Raw genomic sequence first — 17,966 nt, forward strand, 5'->3', positions numbered from 1 at the left:
GTGTGTGTGTGTGTGTTCCCACCCTCGCTGTGTGTGTGTGCGTGTGTCCCTCCCTCGCGCTGTGTGTGTGCATGTGTGTCCCTCCCTCGCTGTGTGTGTGTGTTCCCACCCTCGCTGTCTGTGTGTGCGTGCGTGTTCTTCCTCGCTGTGTATGTGTGAATTACCCCCTCGCTCTGCGTGTGTGTGTGTGTCTCCTCCTCACTGTGTGTGCGCGTGTCCCTGTCTTGCTGTGTGTGTGTGTCTGTGTATATGTGTGTCCATGTCCCTCACTGGCTATGTGTGTGTGCGTGCCCTTCTCTCACTGTGTGTCTGTAATTTTGTGCTTGCACATGTGTGTGTTCTTCCCTCGCTGTGTGTACGTGTCCCCCTCTTGCTGTGAGTATGTGTGTCCCTCTTGCAGTGTATGTGAGTGTCCTTCCCTTGCGCTGTGTGTGTGTGTGTGTATGTATGCATGTGTGTCCCTCCCTCACTGTTTGTGTCAGTTTCCTTCCCTGTATGTGTGTGTGTGTGTATGTGTGTTACTCTTGCTGTGAGTGTGTGGCCCTCCCTCGCTGTGTGTGTGTTTGCGTGTCTATGTCCCTCCCTGGCTATGTGTGTGCGTGTCCCTCTCTCGCTATGTGTCTATGTTTGTGTGCTTGAGCATGAGCGTGTCCATCCCTCGCTGTGTGTGCGTGTCCCCTCTTGCTGTGAGTATGTGTGACCCTTTTACAGTGTATGTTAGTGTCCTCCCATCGCTGCGTGTGTGTCTGTATGCGTGTCACTCCCACACTGTGTGTGCGTGTGTGTCTCCCTTGCTGTGTGTCTGTGTGTATGTCCCTCCCTCACTTCGTGTGTGTGTGTCCCTCCCTCGCTGTGTGAGTGCGTGTTCCCCTCGCTGTGTAAGTCCCTCCCTCGATTTGCGTGTGTGTCCCTCCCTTGCTGTGTGTCTGCGGGTATCCCCCTCACTGTGTGTCTGCGTGTATCCCCCTCACTGTGTGTGTGTGCATGTCCCTCCCTCGCTGTGTGTCTGCGTGTATCCCCCTCACTGTGTGTGTGTGTGCATGTCCCTCCCTCGCTGTGTGTCTATGTCTCTCCCTCGCTGTGTGTCTGCGGGTATCCCCCTCACTGTGTGTGTGTGTGTGCATGTCCCTCCCTCGCTGTGTGTGTGCATGTATCCCCCTCCCTCGCTGTGTGTGTGTGTGTGTGTGCATGTCCCTCCCTTGCTGTGTGTGTGCATGTCCCTCCCTCGCTGTGTGTCTGCGTGTATCCCCCTCACTGTGTGTGTGTGTGCATGTCCCTCCCTCGCTGTGTGTCTGCGTGTATCCCCCTCACTGTGTGTGTGTGCATGTCCCTCCCTCGCTGTGTGTCTGCGGGTATCTCCCTCGCTGTGTGTGTGTGTGTCCCTCCCTCGCTGTGTGTGTGTGTGCGTGTCCTTCCCTCGCTGTGTGTGTCCCTCTCTCACTGTGTGTGTCCCTCCCTCGCTGTGTGTATGTGTGTGTGTCCCTCCCTCGCTGTGTGTGTGTGTCCCTCCCTCGCTGTGTGTATGTGTGTGTGTCCCTCCCTCGCTGTGTGTGTGTTTGTCCCTCCCTCGCTGTTTGTGTGTTTGTCCCTCCCTCGCTCTGTGTGTGTGTGTGTGTCCCTCCCTCGCTGTGTGTGTGTGTGTCCTTCCCTCGCTGTGTGTGTGTGTGTCCCTCCCTCGTTGTCTGTGTGTGTGTGTCCCTCCCTCGTTGTCTGTGTGTGTGTCCCTCCCTCGCTGTTTGTGTGTGTGTCCCTCCCTCGCTGTTTGTGTGTGTGTCACTCCCTCGCTGCGTGTGTGTGTGTCCCTCCCTCGCTGCGTGTGTGTGCGTCGCCCCTTGCTGTGTGTGTATGTGTGTCCCTCCTCACTGTGTGGGTATGGGTGTGTCCCTCTCTTGGTGTGTGTGTGTCCCTCCCTTGCTGTGTATGTGTGAGTTTCCGCCCTTGCTGTGTGTGTGTGTTTCCCTCTTGGTGTGCATGTGTGTGCTTGGTCCTCCCTCGTTGTGTGAGCATGTGTCTCCCCCGTCGCTGTGTGTGTGCCTGTCCCTTTCTTGCTCTGTGTGTGTCTCCCTCACTCGCTGTGCATGCATGTCCCTCCCTGGCTGTGTGTGTGCACGTGTCCCCCTCTCCTTGTGTGTGTCTGTGTTTGTGTGCTTCCTCATGCGCGTGTCGCTCCCCCGCTGTGTGTACATGTCCCTCCCTCACTGTGTGTGTGTGTGTGTGTGTGTGTGTGTGTGTGTGTGTCCCTCCCTCTCTCACTGTGTGTGTCTCTTTGTGTGCTTCCTCATGCACGAGTCACTCCCTCGCTGTCTGTGTATGTGTGTCCCTCCCTCGCTCGTGTGTGTGTGTGTGTGTGTGTGTGTGGGGGGGGCCCTTCCTCGTGTGTGCATGTGTCGCCTTCTCGCTGTATGTGCATGTGCGTGCGTGTGTGTAGTCCCACCCTCGCTGTCTGTGTGTGTGCGTGTCCCTCCCTCACTATGTATGTGTGATTTTCCCCCCTTGCTGTGTGTGTGTGTGTGTGTGTGTGAGAGTCCCTCTTGCTGCGTTTGTGTGTGCCTGGCCCTTCCTCGCTGTGTGTGCATGTGTGTCCTCCTCGCTGTGTGTGCGCATGTCCCTCTCTTGCTCTGTGTATGTGTGTGTGTGTATGTCTCCCCCGGCTGTGTGTGTGCGTGTCCCTCCCTCACTGTGTATGTGTGATTTTACCCCTTGCTCTGTGTGTGTGTGTTCCTCGTGCTGTGTTTGTGTGTGCCTGGCCCTTCTTCGCGGTGTGTGCATGTGTGTCCTCCTCGCTGTGTGTGTGCATGTCCCTCTCTCACTGTGTGTGTCTGTGTTTGTGTGCTTCCTCATGCACGTGTCACTCCCTCACTATGTGTGTGTTCCCTCCCTCGCTGTCTGTGTGTGCATGTGTGTCCCTCCCTCGCTGTGTGTGTGTGTGTGTGTGTTCCCACCCTCGCTGTGTGTGTGTGCGTGTGTCCCTCCCTCGCGCTGTGTGTGTGCATGTGTGTCCCTCCCTCGCTGTGTGTGTGTGTTCCCACCCTCGCTGTCTGTGTGTGCGTGCGTGTTCTTCCTCGCTGTGTATGTGTGAATTACCCCCTCGCTCTGTGTGTGTGTGTGTGTGTGTGTGTCTCCTCCTCACTGTGTGTGCGCGTGTCCCTGTCTTGCTGTGTGTGTGTGTCTGTGTATGTGTGTGTCCATGTCCCTCACTGGCTATGTGTGTGTGCGTGCCCTTCTCTCACTGTGTGTCTGTAATTTTGTGCTTGCACATGTGTGTGTTCTTCCCTCGCTGTGTGTACGTGTCCCCCTCTTGCTGTGAGTATGTGTGTCCCTCTTGCAGTGTATGTGAGTGTCCTTCCCTTGCGCTGTGTGTGTGTGTGTATGTGTGTGTGTGTGTATGTATGCATGTGTGTCCCTCCCTCACTGTTTGTGTCAGTTTCCTTCCCTGTATGTGTGTGTGTGTGTATGTGTGTTACTCTTGCTGTGAGTGTGTGGCCCTCCCTCGCTGTGTGTGTGTTTGCGTGTCTATGTCCCTCCCTGGCTATGTGTGTGCGTGTCCCTCTCTCGCTATGTGTCTATGTTTGTGTGCTTGAGCATGAGCGTGTCCATCCCTCGCTGTGTGTGCGTGTCCCCTCTTGCTGTGAGTATGTGTGACCCTTTTACAGTGTATGTTAGTGTCCTCCCATCGCTGCGTGTGTGTCTGTATGCGTGTCACTCCCACACTGTGTGTGCGTGTGTGTCTCCCTTGCTGTGTGTCTGTGTGTATGTCCCTCCCTCACTTCGTGTGTGCGTGTCCCTCCCTCGCTGTGTGAGTGCGTGTTCCCCTCGCTGTGTAAGTCCCTCCCTCGATTTGCGTGTGTGTCCCTCCCTTGCTGTGTGTCTGCGGGTATCCACCTCACTGTGTGTCTGCTTGTATCCCCCTGACTGTGTGTGTGTGCATGTCCCTCCCTCGCTGTGTGTCTATGTCTCTCCCTCGCTGTGTGTCTGCGGGTATCCCCCTCACTGTGTGTGTGTGTGTGCATGTCCTTCCCTTGCTGTGTGTCTGCGTGTATCCCTCTCACTGTGTGTGTGTGTGCATGTCCCTCCCTCGCTGTGTGTGTGCATGTATCCCCCTCCCTCGCTGTGTGTGTGTGCATGTCCCTCCCTTGCTGTGTGTGTGCATGTCCCTCCCTCGCTGTGTGTCTGCGTGTATCCCCCTCACTGTGTGTGTGTGTGCATGTCCCTCCCTCGCTGTGTGTCTGCGGGTATCTCCCTCACTGTGTGTGTGCATGTCCCTCCCTCGCTGTGTGTCTGCGGGTATCTCCCTCACTGTGTGTGTGCATGTCCTTCCCTCGCTGTGTGTCTGTGGGTATCCCCCTCACTGTGTGTGTGTGTGCATGTCCTTCCCTCGCTGTGTGTCTGCGTGTATCCCCCTCACTGTGTGTGTGTGTGCATGTCCCTCCCTCGCTGTGTGTCTGCGTGTATCCCCCTCACTGTGTGTGTGTGCATGTCCCTCCCTCGCTGTGTGTCTGCGGGTATCTCCCTCACTGTGTGTGTGTGTGTGCATGTCCCTCCCTCGCTGTGTGTCTGCGTGTATCCCTCTCACTGTGTGTGTGTGTGTGTGTGTGCATGTCTTTCCCTCGCTGTGTGTCTGCGGGTATCTCCCTCACTGTGTGTGTTTGCATGTTGCTGCCTTGCTGTGTGTGTGTGTGTCCAATATTTGCACCATCAGTGGATTGGCGATCATAAATTGACTGTAGTATTCAGGAATGTGTGGTTTAAGTAAGTTCACCACGAGAAATGCAGGGTTTAATGTACAGGTAGAGGGGTGGGTCTGGGTCAGATGCTCTTCAGAGGAATGGACTGGTTGGGCCGAATGGCCTGGTTCCACACGATGGCGATTCTATTCAGGTTATTGTCCAGCCCTGTCCACCATCCCCGTCTCCTACACTTGGCCTTATCCCCAATATTCTCCTTAACACTGTAATCTCCTCCAGACTCCAAAACACTCCTTGCCTATGTAACCTTCTCCAGTCCTTACAAAGATCGATATGTCTGTCACCTCTTCCTGCGTTTAGAACCCTCCCTATAACTATTACCATTTGGTACAGCACTCCCAATCATTGTTCCCTCTTGAAACTCCCATAAACATTTGTATCTCTGAAAACTCATCTGGACTGTCTCAATTTCCCTTTGACAGTTACGTGCTGAGACCTGCTCTATATCAGTGAAGTAATTAAGTCTTGGCAACACTTACTGTTATAACCTCCCTCCAGCCTTACAGCACTGAGGATCTGTAGAAGCTCTTTTCATCCCGACAGCCATCTCTGTGTCTGTAATCTCCTCCACTCCCCATAATACATTCTCTCTGAGCTCCTCTGTAGTTCACTAAACACTCCCTAACGCTGTCTGTATCAGTGTAACCTTCACCAAAAATACAACCTTCCCTATCTGTGTAAATCCCTACACCAGTCCCTATCCCTCTCAGCTCCGTCTAACAATACAACCCTCCATGTCTATGTATTCATCTTCAGTTCCTACTCACCTCCCTCTCTGTGTAACATTCTCCACGCATTTTTGCTTCAGTCTCTTCAACTGTCCCTGTCAGTGTAACGAGATGGAAATGTGTTGCTGGAAAAGCGCAGCAGGTCAGCAGCATCTAGGGAACAGGAGAATCGACGTTTCGGGCATTAGCCCTTCTTCAGGAATGAGGACAGTTTGTCCAGCAGGCTAAGATAAAAGATAGGGAGGAGGGACTTGGGGGAGGGGCGTCGGAAATGTGATAGGTGGAAAGAGGTCAAGGTGAGGGTGATAGGTCAGACTGGGGTGGGGGCGGAGAGGTTGGGAAGAAGATTGCAGGTTAGGAAGGCGGTGCTGAATTTGATGGATTTGACTGAGACAGGCTGGGGGGAGGGGAAATGAGAAAACTGGTGAAATCCGAGTTCATCCCTTGTGGTTGGAGGGTTCCTAGCCGGAAGATGAGGCGTTCTTCCTCCAACCGTCGTTTTGCTGTGGTCTGACGATGGAGGAGTCCAAAGACCTGCATATCCTTGGTGGAGTGGGAGGGGGAATTGAAATGTTGAGCTACAGGGTGGTTGGGTTGGTTGGTCCGGGTATCCCAGAGGTGTTCTCTGAAACGCTCCGCAAGTAGGCGGCCTGTCTCCCCAATATAGAGGAGGCCACATCGGGTGCAGAGGATGCAATAGATGATATGTGTGGAGGTACAGGTGAATCTGTGGCGGATATGTAAGTTTCCTTTGGGGCCTTGGAGGGAGGTGAGGGGGGAGGTATGGGCGCAAGTCTTGCACCTCCTGCGGTTGCAGGGGAAGGTGCCGGGAGTGGAGGTTGGGTTGGTGGGGGATGTGGATCTGACGAGGGAGTCACGGAGGGAGTGGTCTTTACGGAATGCTGATAGGGGAGGGGAGGGAAATATATCCTTGGTGGTGGGGTCCGTTTGGAGGTGGCGGAAATGACGGCGGATGATGCGCTGTACATGGAGATTGGTGGGGTGGTAGGTGAGGACCAGTGGGGTTCTGTCCTGGTGGCGGTTGGAGGGGCGGGGTTCGAGGGCGGAGGAGCGGGAAGTGGAGGAGATGCGGTGGAGGGCATCGTCGACCACGTCGGGGGGGAAATTGCAGTCCTTGAAGAAGGAGGCCATCTGAGTTGTGCGTTTTTGGAACTGGTCTTCCTGGGAGCAGATGCGGCGGAGACGAAGGAATTGGGAGAATGGGATGGCGTTTTTACAGGGGGCAGGATGGGAGGAGGTGTAGTCCAGGTAGCTGTGGGAGTCGGTCAGTTTGTAGTAGATGTCCGTGTTGATTCGGTCGCCTGAGATAGAAATAGGAAGGTCGAGGAAGGGGAGGGAGGAATCTGAGACTGTCTAGGTGAATTTGAGGTCGGGGTGGAAGGTGTTGGTGAAGTGGATGAACTGTTCAACTTCCTCGTGGGAGCACGAGGCGGCGCCGATACAGTCATCGATGTAGCGGAGGAAAAGGTGGGGGGTGGGGCCAGTGTAGTTGCGGAAGATGGATTGTTCCACATATCCTACGAAGAGGCAGGCATAGCTGGGGCCCATGCGGATGCCCATGGCTACTCCTTTCGTTTGGAGGAAGTGGGATGATTGGAAAGAGAAGTTGTTCAGGGTGAGGACCAGTTCAGTCAGTCGAAGGAGGGTGTCAGTGGAAGGGTACTGGTCGGTACGGCGGGAAAGAAAGAAGCTGAGGGCTTGGAGTCCTTCGTGATGGGGGATGGAGGTGTACAGGGACTGGATGTCCATGGTGAAAATAAGGCGTTGGGGACCGGGGAAGTGAAAATCATGGAGCAGGTGGAGGGCATGGGTGGTGTCCCGAACGTAGGTGGGGAGTTCTTGGACTAAGGGGGACAGGACGGTGTCAAGGTAGGCGGAGATGAGTTCGGTGGGGCAGGAGCAGGCGGAGACAATGGGTCGGCCGGGGCAGTCAGGTTTGTGGATTTTGGGCAGGAGGTAGAAGCGGGAGGTGCGGGGTTGTGGGACTATGAGGTTGGAGGCGGTGGATGGGAAATCCCCCGAGGTGATGAGGTTATGGACGGTCTGGGAGATGATGGTTTGGTGGTGGGGGGTGGGGTCATGGTCAAGGGGGCAGTAGGCGGAGGTATCTGCGAGCTGGCGTTTGGCCTCAGCGGTGTAGAGGTCTGTGCGCCAAACTACTACCGCGCCTCCCTTGTCTGCTGGTTTGATAGTGAGGTTGGGGTTGCAACGGAGTGAATGGAGGGCTGCGCGTTCCGAGGGTGAGAGGTTGGAGTGGATGGGGTGTATCCACTTGGACACCCCGTGCTGGCCTCCTACCTGCCCTCGACCTCTTCATAGCCAACTGCCGCCGCGATATTAACCGCCACCTGAACTCCCCCAGTCCTCTCACCCACTCCAACCTCCCTGTAAACATCTCCATCCCTCACAACATTCCCATCTCCATGAACCCCGGTCAGCACTACTGCTCTCTACATTTCTGTAACCTCCTGTGGGTCTATGGTTCTCCCACCCTGTGAAACCACCTCCAGTCCCCACATCCCTCCCAATCTGGGTCCTCTGCTCCAGATCAGACCATTGCTGTCTCTGGAAACATCTGCACTCCTGACAACTCTTCCCATTTGTGTAACCTCGTTCAGACCCCATACTCTCCAGCTTCCTGAATCCTCTTCCTGCATTGCAACCAAAACCACATGCTTCTGTAATATCCACCAGTGCTTCCACCCTTCCCAACTCAGTAACCACTTGCAGCCCTAACAAAACACCTAAACTATGAAACCTCTTATTTCCCTACAATCCTCCCTCCCTCCTCAAATGCCTTCATGACCATGAAACCTCACTGAAGCCTCCTTTTGGCACTGCAACCCTCCTAATGTCTGCAAAATCCTCCTGTCCTGATATCCTTCTCTATCTCTGTAACGGCTGCCACCCTCCAGTGCCCTTCTGGGGAACATGGCAGAGGAGGGAAGATTTGTAGAGTCCAGGCCATATTACGGAGGTAGAATTCTGGGAATTACAGATTTTGTCTAATGTCTGTGGTGTGCAGATTATTGGCGAGGACTCTAAAGACAGGATTTATGACTACTTGGTAAACCATAGTTACATTAGCCACAGTCAGTATGGGTTTGTGAGGGGCAGGTCATGCCTTACAAACCTTCTTGAATTCTTTGAAGATATGGCAGAATATGTTGATGGCTCATTCAGAAAAGAAGGATGATTGGGATACAGGGAAATCTGTCTGTCTGGATACAGGATCGGATGGCCCAGAGAAGACAGAGGGTGGCAGCAGATGGACAGTATTGAGCCTGGAGCTCAGTGACCAGTGGTGTTCTGTAACAATCAGCTCTAGGACTCTGCTCTTTGTGATTTTTGTAAATGACTTGGATGTGGATGTTGGAGAGTGGGTTAGTAAGTTTGCCAATCACATGAAGGTTGGTGGAGTGGTGGGGAATGTGGAGGGCTGTTGTAGGTTGCAATGGGACATTGACAGGACGCAGAGCTGGGCTGGAAGTGGCAGATGGAGTCCAATCTGGAAAAGTGTGAAGTGATTCATTCTGGAAGGTCGAATTTGAATACTGAATACAGGGTGAAAGGCAGAATACTTGGCAGTGCGGAGGAACAGAGAGACCATGGGGTCCGTGTCCATAGATCCCTCAAAATCGCCACGCACGTTGGTAGGGTTGTTAAAAGGGCATATGTTGTGTTGGCTTTCCTTAGAAGGGGATTGATTTTAAGAGCCGTAAGGTTTTACTGCATCTTTATAGCATCCTGGTGAGACCACACTTGGAATATTGTGTTCAGTTCTGGTCCCCTGTTTACAGGAAGGATGTGCAAGTTTTAGAGAGTGTACACAGGAGATGTACCAGGATGCTGCCTGGAATGGAGGGCACTTCTTACAAAGAGACTTTTCCTCCTCTCGCATAAATGGCTATTACAAGGCGGCATAATTTTAAGGTGATTGGAGGATGGATAAGAGGATAGGGAATAGTAGGTGGTTGGATGGACTGCCAATGGTGGTAGTAAAATTAGACACATCTGGGATATTTAATAGACTCTTGGATAGACACATGAATAGTAGTAAAATGAAGGGTATGTAGTATACTTTGAAAGTACAGTTGGATAAAAGTTTGGCATGAAATAATGGCCGAAGGGTCTTGGGCTGAACTGTTCTGCCTTCTGTGTTCTGTCTGATAATCTGGGTAATAAGCTCAGATCAGAGTAAAAGGATATGGCATTCAGGAGGAGCTAGTGAACTGGATACAAAATTGGGGTTGATGGTAGGAGACAGAGGGCGATGGGAGGCATGTTGTTTTTCTGACTGGAGACCTGTGACCAGCGGTGTAGTGGGTCCTCTGTTGTTTGTCATTTGGATAAATGGTTTGGATGGGAATATTGGTTTCCTGGTAAGTAATTGTTTTGGGTGACACTGAAATTGGTGGTAAAGTGGACAGTGAAGAAGGTTATCTGTGATACAACAGGATGAACAGTCCTGCTGGGATAGTGGGCTGAAGAACAGCAGATGGAGTTTAATTAGATAAATGTGAAGTGTGCCATTTTGGTGAAACAAACCAGGGTGGGACTTGTACAGTTAATGCTCGGACCCTGGGTAGTGTTGTCAGTCAGTGACCCAGGTACACAGTTCTTTGAATGTGGTGACACAGGTAGACAGGCTGGTGAAGCAGGTGTTTGGGATGGTTACCTTCATTCGGGAGAGCATTGAGAGTAAGAGTTGGGCTGTAAAAGACGTTGGTGGGGCCACCATAAAAACATTGTTGACCAGTAGGAAGAACTCATCTAGTTCACTAACCTCCTTTAGGGAAGGACATCAAATATTCTAACCTGGTCTGGCCGACATGTGACTACAGACCCATAGCAATATGGCTGACTCTGAGCTACCCTCTCAGTAATTAGTAGAGGGGTCAAAGAACGTTGTTCCAGGCAGTGACACCCACATCCCATGAATGAATATATAAAAATACCTATGTCCCTCCCTCCCTCTGCAAACCCCTCCAGCGGCAGCAATCCGTCCTGGCTTTGTAACACCCTGACCACTCTCTGTAACACTCTCACCACCTCCAGCACCTTCACATCTCCCTGTTCCTATTGTGTCAATGAACCCTGACCGTGGATCCCCTTCCCACAGCCCTCCTCCTGCGAGCAGACTCATTGCAATCCATTAACATTTACTCCTAAAACACTCTCTCACTTCAGGATTTTAAGTACTTTGTGGTGATCTTCTCAGCCTCATGACCTAGTATGATCCCTTTTGTCCTGAGTGAGGGATCAGTGGGAATTCCTTGCTGAGGTTTTTACTGTTTCAATTGAATGTCCTTTTGTTGAGTATTTTGCATTGTCCCTTCAAATGTTTTCCACTGTTCATTGACAGGCACATATTTCAGTCTGTTTAGCCTGTTTGTCTTGGTCAGTTCTCCTCTCAAACTCATGTTATTGGTTATTTTTGTTTCTAGTTGTACCTTGTCCTTTCTGTGATTCACTTTAAAACTTTATATTTCTTTAAACTGCACTTTATCACAATTTCCCGAAGGATCTCTGCAGGTGACATTACTCATTCACTAAGTTTCATTACACAGTCCCTCTGCAATAGTTATGTCCCTTAACAGTTGCACAATGTGTTTTTCAAAGAAACACTGAAAAAAAAATTAACCAAACTCCTCTTCCAATATCAATGTTGTCCGTGTGATTGTCCCAGATTATACAAATATTGAAGTTTTCCAAAATTATCACAATGCCTTTGTTAAAAAATTCCAATGAGTTCCTGTTTAATACAGTGATGAGCAATGGAATGCTGTTCGGTGGCTAAAACTGTTCTGCTGCTTGTGTCCTTAGCAAGTATAGCCAGAATTTATATTCAGACTGGATCTACTTCATGATCTAAGACCAAATGCTGTCTCTGTGATGCCTTTCTTAGTGTTACCCATTTTGCCTGAGTTTCCGCAAGGTTGTGATCCATTGAATATTTATGTCCACCTTTTGTTCACCCTGTAACCATATCTTTCTGGTGTCTAAACCTCTTTTATCTCAGTGTCACAAATCCATCTGCCTTATTGATAAGACTTTGTCCATTCAAAATAAAACATAATTTACTCTTTCCCATAATTTCCTGTCACAAACCTATTCACTGATGTACAGTTTTAGTTAATCGCTGTCCCATCCTGTTCCTTTCTGATTGCCTTCAGTCACATCCCCATACTGTTGCGATGCTTCACCTTTTCTCTTTGGATTTGGAAAGCTCCTTTCAGCTGGATCATGTCCCTGCATCCTCTCTATCAGTTTAATGCCCTGTCCATAAACCTACAGACATGATTGGCCAGGACACTGATCCCAGCACGGTTCCAGTGGGACCATCCTATTGGATGTTTTTATAAATCAGGTAGGGGATGTAGGTGTCTCTGGCTGACCAGCCTCTCTTGCCCATCCCTAGCTGCCCATGAGCTGAGCAGCTTGCTCGGCCATTTCAGAGGGCAATTGAGAGGCAAACACTTTGCTGTGGGTATGTCGTGCAGACCACGTGGTGATCAGATCTCGTTGTTGAAAGGACAAGTGGGCATCACGGTGACTCAGTGATTAGCCTTCCTGCCTCACAGCACCAGGGTCCCAGTTTCGATTCCAGCCGCGGGCGACTGTGTGGAGTTTGCACATTCTCCACGTGTCTGCGTGAATTGCCTCTGGATGCTCCGGTTTCTTCCCACAGTCCAAAGACGTGCAGGTCAGGCGAATTGGCCATGCTAAATTGCCCATAATGTTAGGTGTATTAGGTCGAGGGAGATGGGTCTGAGTGGGTTACTCTTTGGAGGGATAGCGTGGACTGGTCGGGTCGAAAGGCCTGTTTCCACACTGTATGGAATCTAATCTAAGGGATTGTGATTTTTGTAATCAGCAATGGTTTCATATTTGTTTATGGATTGTTAATTGCTATTTTTAAAATTATTGATTTTAAATTACACCATATCTTATGATGGGAATCAAACCTGCCTCCCCTGAACATTAGCTGAGGTTTTGGACAAATGCCCTAACAATAATGTTACTGGGCCATCACTTCACCTGCTCACTGGTTGCTCATCCCTGAGCACTGATACGTGAAGCTAAACCCATTCTTCCAACATGATTGTGTGATCCTGAAGTCTTCCAGCACTCTGGTGATATCACTCAGTCTCTCTCCATGTGGTATCCCTCACTGTGTGGGTCTAATTGCTGCCTCTGTCTGTGTCTCTCGCTCTTGCAGCTACTCCAGATCCTGAGCCAACAGAATTCTCTACTCCAGAGAGACGCAACAGCACAGGCCAGGGATGGAGTTTGGGATTTTCCAGATATCTGTGGGGCTCATTTCCATTCTCCTTGTGTAACTCTCACTGCATCAGTCTAATTTCCCATTCTGTCCATTTCTCTGTCTCCTGTAGATACTCAGGAAGTTGCTGATTCAATAGACTTCCCAACTGCTGTGTGTCTCATCCATCACCTCATTGAAGATGGTTGGTCAGCCAGAGAGACAAAGGGCAGGGAGATCTGGAGCCTTCAATAAATCCTGCAATGTGGTAAGATCATTCACAGTGCACAGAGCAGAAAGCAATGAGAGGGCTCCAAACATTGGCCATCAAGACATGACATAGATACAGTGCTGGATGGGGAGCACAGTATAGACACACCCCATACTCAATCACCACGTCTACTTTAACTTATGTTGCACTGAGACAGCTTCGGGAGATCATAGTTATCAATCCAGTCCTGTGCTGTCTTAGTGAGCATCAGTACAACAGAGGGGAGAGTAGGCCTCTGACGCAAGGTTGGGAATGCTGCCTGGGATCTTTCTGTTCTGTGTTCTCCCTCCAACACTGTACTAAGATGCATTACTCTGCAACACTGTATCTGTGGCATGGCTTGTGCACCAGTGTCTTCAGTCATTTTTAACTCCTATGACAGTAATTGTCCCTGTAACGTGCTCCATTCCTGATAGTCCCTCCACATGTTTGGAATGTACTGCATTCCAGACTACCATCCCTATTGCTGTGACTTGCTTCAGTGTCTACAACATGCCTTATTTCGGTACTGTAATCCTCTTTAACTTGATACAGAGTGATACAGAACGGAAACAGAACCTGCCCATGTGACCTAAACTGAACGAGTCTCATTTGCCTGCGTTTGGCCCTTATCTCTTCAAACCTTATCCTCTCAATATACCTCCCCAAATGTCTTTTCCATGCTGTAATTGTTCTTGTTTCTCCCATGTGCCTGAGGCAGTCTGTTCTGTCTATGCACCATCCTCTGTGGATAATGTTCCCCCTCAGCTCCCTCTATAAATCCTTGCTCTCTCACCTCCTGTTTATACCCTCTAGTTTTGGACTCACCCACCTTTGATTATTCACCATTCTTAGGGTCACCCCGTGGCCTCCTCTGCCCAAGGGAAATATTTAGGATAATGTTGCAAATGTCTCCAACGTATGTAACAAAGTGCTGGCCAATGTCGGCAAATGTGCCAAATGTCGCTTTCCCCGCCCTGTCCACCCGTGATGCCACTTCCAAGGAACAATGTAACTTGCACCCCCTGGTCAAAACCCTTCAGTTTATTTCTCAGTCATTTTGTTGTTTCAAACTGTTAATTGCTTTCATTGGAATTGCTTCTCCACATCATATGACTACTGGAAAAGTAGAATTTTTTTGATCTTAAATTTTACTCAAGATTTGTTAGAACATATATATGTATGCTGTCTAGATCTCTGATTCTCCTATTGCAAACTTATTAGAAACCAGTAATTTTTTGTTTTAAAGTAAAAAAAATTGGTAATCCCAGTTATTTGCTGAAATAAAAAGCCACAAGCTTTCACAGTTTAGAACGTAAGAGTCAACCAGGCAAAGTCAAAATAGTATCAGTCCTAAACTCCAGTTACGTATCGGAGTTAGGATGTTAGGTGGAGGTTGTACAGGATATTGGTGAGGCTTTTCCTGGAAAACTGTATTCAGTTCTGGTCACCCAATTATAGGAAGGGTTATTGAGCTGGAGAGGGTTCAGAAGTGATTTATCTGGAAGGTGTGAATTATAAAGAAAAGCTGGATAGGCTGGGACTTATTTCGCTGGAACAGAGGAGGTTGAGAAGTGACCTGATGGAAGTTTGTAAAATAATGAGAGGTATAGATAGAGTTGATGGTGGTTGTCTTTCCATAAAATGGGGAATTTTAAGACACAGGGGCGTATTTTTAAGGTGAGAAGAGGGAAAGTTTGAAAAGACATGAACCAATGTTCACTTGTGGAATGAACTTCCTGAGAAAGTTGTGGATGAGGGCATAACTATGACGTTTAAAAGACATTTGGATAAATACATGAATAGGAAATGTTTGGAGGGACTTAGACCAGGATCAGGCAGTGGGACTAGTTTAGTTCAGGATTCTGTTCGGCATCGACTGATTGGACCGAAGGGTCTGTTTCCGTGCTGTATGACTCTATGACTCTATTTAGGATTACCTTGATTTAAACAGGAAGTAACAAGCAAATTATGGATGAATACGATTTTAAAAAAAGCTTTGCAAATTGGCTGTTTATTACAGTGTGCCACACATCTTTCAACTGTCTTTCCCACAAGGAATTTGAACTCATCTCTTTCTGGGAGGTAGTCTAATCCACAGTCAACTGCAACTTTACTCCATATAGCATGGTCTTCATCCAGCAAATGACAGATATCTTTCGAACCTGCTCAACTTGATTTGCATGGTGGCGATCCATCACTGTTATCTTTAAGAATGAGAAGCAGCTGTGGTTACTTATTATTTTTGCTTATAGTCAATTTCTTGATTTCTCTCTCTCTCTCTCTCTCTCTCTCTCTCTCTCTCTCTCTGTTCGACAACCCTGCCCAGAGCCCTTCCATTAACTGTGTTAGTCCTCCATGGTTTGTCTTAACAAAATCCAACACCTGAATTAAACTCCATCTTTCATTCCTTGGCCCACTGGCCCAGTTGGTCAAGATCCCCTTTGATAACCGTATTTACTGCCCACGACACCATTCATTTGATCATCAACAAACTTTCGCACAATCACTCCTCTATTTTCAACCAAATCGTTTCTGTAGATGATGCACATCAGTGGACCCAGCCCTGATCCTTTCTTCAATAATGGAATAAAACCATATTCTTGTCATAGAGCCATACAGCATGGAAACTGACCCTTCAGTTGATACCCACCATAATCTAAAACTAAACTCTTCCCAGCTGCCTGTTGCTGGCCCATATCACTCCAACCCTTCCCTATTCACCTGTTTATCCAAATATCTTTTAAATGTTGTAATTGTACCCACATCAACCCCTTTCTCAGGAAGTTCATTCCACACTCAAACTACCCTCTGTGTAGCAAATTGCCCTGTATCTTTTTTTTGAACATTTCTCTCCTCTCACCTTAAAAATATGGCCTCTCCTCTTGAGACTCCCCAATCCTGAGGAAAAGGCAACTACCATTAAATCGATCTATATACCTTATTTTTTTCCCATAAACCTTTATAGCATCATGTCTCAACCTCCAGGCTCCAGTGAAAAAAGACTCAGCCTATCCAGCCATTTTTCAGAACTCAAGCCTTCCATACCCAGCAATATCCTGGTAAATCTCTTCTGAATGCCCTGCAGCTTAATAATATCCTCCCTGTAACTGGGCGACCAGAACTGGACAGAGTATTGCAGAACAGGCCTCACAAACGTCTGTGCAATCTCAACATGACGTCCCAAATCCTCCACTCAATGGACTGAGCAATAGTCAGGCATGCAAAGCACTGCCTTATCCATCCTGTGATGCAAGCTTCAAGATTTATGTACCTGAACCCGGAGGTCCCTCTGCTCTAAAACACTAACCGAATCCTTAACATTAATTGTATAAGCTCTACCCTTGTTTGTTTTACAAAATGCATTACTTCGTATTTATTCAGATTGAATTCCATCTCTAGTTTTTCAGCCCATTCACTCACTTCATCAAGATCCCTTTGAAATCTCAGAAAACATCCTTCACTGTCCATGATGCCACCCTCCAGCCTGCCAGCCAATCACACATGGCTGTCAGTAGTACACATACCTTTGCTAGGGGTTCCATAATTTCTTCCCAAGCATCCCACAGTGTCCTGTGATACACTTAATCAGATTCTGGGACTTGCCATAGCTTTGAGTTTTAAAACCTCCAGCACCACCTCTTTTATAACATGCGCTGTTTTCAAGTCATAGAGATATACAGCATAGAAACAGACCCTTCGGTCCCAATTCGTCCAGGCTCACCAGAAGATCTAATTAAATCCATTCCCTTTTCCAGCATTTGGCCCATATACGTCTACACCCTTTTAGATTAGATTACTTACAGATTAGATTAGATTACATACAGTGTGGAAACAGGCCCTTCGGCCCAACAAGTCCACACCGACCCGCCGAAGCGTAACCCATCCATTCCCGTGCATTTACCCCTTGCCTAACACTACGGGCAATTTAGCATGGCCAATTCACCTGACTTGCACATCTTTGGACTGTGGGAGGAAACCAGAGCACCCGGAGGAAACCCACGCAGACACAGGGAGAACGTGCAAACTTCACACAGTCAGTCGCCTGAGGTGGGAAATGAACCCGGATTTCTGGCGCTGAGGCAGCAGTGCTAACCACTGTGCCACCGTGCCGCCCACCCTTACTATTCAGATGCCCATCCGGATACCTTTTAAATGTTGTAATTGTATCAGTCTCCATTACCTTCTCTCTCAGCTCATTCCATACACACATCACCATGTGTGTGAAGAAGCTGTCCCTTCAGTCCCTCTGTAAACCATTCACCTCTAACCTTAAACCTATGCCCTCTAGTTTTGGACTCCCCAACTTCTGGGAAAAGGCCTTGAATGCTTACCCTATCCATACCGCTCATGTTTATATAAACCTCAGTCAGGTCATCCCTCAGTCTCCAATTCTCCAGTGACAGTTACCCCAGCTTATTCAGCAACAACCCGGGCAATATCTTGTTAATCTTTTCTGAGCCCTTTCAAGTTTCACAACATCCTTCCTGTAGCTGAGAGACTGGATTTGCAGAGAACTCCAATTGTGGTCTAATGTGTTACTCTTTTCCCTGAGTTCCCCAGTCTTTCTCCACAGTAAGTTCTGGAGTGAAAAAATTGTTTAGGATCTTAGCAAATATCCTGCAGTTCCACAGATCGATGGCCTCATTGATCTTTAATGGACACTATTTTGTCCCGAGTTACTTATGCACTCTTAATATACTGATACAATCACTTTTGGATTCCCCTTTCCTTCTCTGCTGAGGCTATCTCATGTAGCCTTTCCCCATTCCTGTTTTCTACTCAGTGTATTCCTACAGCCCCTGTATATCCTCAGGGATTCCCTTGATCCAGCTGGCTATACCTGACATGTGCCCCCTTTTCCTTGACCAGACCCTCAATAGACAGCCAGTGTTTCCGAATGTTGTCAGCACTGACCTGCACACAAACAGGAACATGCTTGTGGTGATCGATCAGTT

At 48.9% G+C, this 17,966-nt stretch overlaps 1 long non-coding RNA gene across 1 annotated transcript in view; it reads left to right on the plus strand.

Annotated features, from left to right (window-relative positions):
- Window positions 1–17,966, plus strand: part of LOC148141969 (uncharacterized) — a 124,213-nt gene that overhangs the window by 80,543 nt on the left and 25,704 nt on the right. The window contains exon 3 of the long non-coding RNA XR_015752405.1: window positions 12,892–13,026. This is a non-coding gene — a long non-coding RNA (uncharacterized LOC148141969). The remainder of the gene's footprint in view (window positions 1–12,891; window positions 13,027–17,966) is intronic.

This window comes from Chiloscyllium plagiosum, unplaced genomic scaffold (assembly GCF_037043375.1).
Source record: "Chiloscyllium plagiosum isolate Xiang-an unplaced genomic scaffold, Cpla_swu_hap1 HiC_scaffold_31, whole genome shotgun sequence".
NCBI classification, from domain to species: Eukaryota; Metazoa; Chordata; class Chondrichthyes; order Orectolobiformes; family Hemiscylliidae; genus Chiloscyllium; species Chiloscyllium plagiosum.